The sequence below is a fragment of the Schistocerca nitens genome, chromosome 2, assembly GCF_023898315.1.
Source record: "Schistocerca nitens isolate TAMUIC-IGC-003100 chromosome 2, iqSchNite1.1, whole genome shotgun sequence".
Taxonomy (NCBI): Eukaryota; Metazoa; Arthropoda; class Insecta; order Orthoptera; family Acrididae; genus Schistocerca; species Schistocerca nitens.
The window spans coordinates 897,142,394-897,144,001 of NC_064615.1; the positions used below are offsets into that span (position 1 = coordinate 897,142,394).

A 1,608-nucleotide genomic window follows, 5' to 3' on the forward strand; every position below is an offset into this window, starting at 1 on the left:
GGGTCCCATATCACTCCAACTACACACGTCCCATGCCATTGCAGACCGTCCACCAGCTTGAACAGTCCCCTGCTGACATGCAGGGTCCATGGGTTCATGAGGTTGTCTCAGTATCCGCACACGTACGAGGCTCGTCCGGTCACGCAACATCTTTCCGGTCATCAACAGACTAATGTCGGTGTTGACGGGCCCAGGAGAGGCGTAAAGCTTTGTGTCGTGCAGTCATCAAGGTTACACGAGTGAGCCTTCGACTCCGAAAGCCCATATCGATGATGTTTCGCTGAATAGTTCGCACGCCGACCCTTGTTGATGGCGCAGAATAGAAATCTCCAGCAATTTGGGGGATGGTTGCACTTCTGTCACGTTCAACGATTCTCTTCAGTCGTCGCTGGTCCCGTTCTTGTAGGATCTTTTTCCGGCCTCAGTGATGTCGGGGATTTGATGTTTTACCGGATTCCTGATATTCACGGGAGACTCGTGTAGTGGTCGTACGGGAAAATCCCCACTTCATCGCTACCTCGGAGATGCTGTCTCCAATCGCTCGTGCGCCGTCTATAGCAACACGTTGAAACTCACTTAAATCTTGATAATTTGCCTTTATAGCAGCAGTAGCCGATCTAACAACTGCGACAGACACTTGTTGTCTTATATAGGTATTGCCGACCGCAGCGCCGTATTCTGTCTTTCATATTTGTGTATTTGAATACGCATGCCTGTACTGCTTGGTGATTCAGTGTATAATACCTCAACCAATATTGAGATTAGACAAAAAAATTGGGAAGCATTACTTTTCACGACGCCCTCTGGCATTAGAACATAAGGAATTTCAGTTGTTGAGGCTAAGGGGCTTCTATTCGCAGGTATTGAACGAGACCCAATGATAAACTACTGGAGAATGTTGCACCTCTGAACGTGTAGCACGGTGATTAGCCCACAGTACACGCATTCCGGAAGACGACGGATCAAACCCGCGTCCGGCCATCCTAATCTCGGTTGTCTCTGATTTCCCTAAATCGCTTAAGGTAAATGCCACGATGGTTCCTTTGAAACGGCAAGACCGATTCCCTTCTCCATCCTTTCCTAATTCGAACTTGTGCTCCGCTTCTAATGCCGTGGCTATCGACGGTACATTAAACACTAATCTCCTTCTCCTACTTGCAACAGGCAACGGCCTTGCCGCAGTGGATACACCGGTTCCCGTCAGATCACTGAAGTTAAGCGCTGTCGGGCGTGGCCGGCACTTGGATGGGTGACCATCCGGGCCGCCATGTGCTGTTGCCATTTTTCGGGGTGCACTCAGCCTCGTGATCCCAACTGAGGAGCTACTCGACCGAATAGTAGCGGCTCCGGTCAAAGAAAACCATCGTAACGACCGGGAGAGAGGTGTGCTGACCACACGGCCCTCCTATCCGCATCCTCCACTGAGGATGACACGGCGGTCGGGTGGTCGCGCTGGGCCACATGTGGCCTGATGACGGAGTGAGTGCTACTTGTAACAATTTCCAGCAGTCTGCCCTGTAACAGGAATTAATGTATTTTCTTATTCCAGTTCGAAGTGGTAGCATTTACTTCATGGGTACTGCTGTCTTTTTCTTAAATTGTATAAAT

The 1,608-nt window shown here is 49.9% G+C and overlaps 1 pseudogene; it reads left to right on the top strand.

The window, feature by feature from the left end:
• The first annotated feature begins 1,163 nt into the window (after positions 1-1,163).
• Positions 1,164-1,281, top strand: LOC126238347 (5S ribosomal RNA; annotated as a pseudogene).
• Positions 1,282-1,608: the final 327 nt, after the last annotated feature.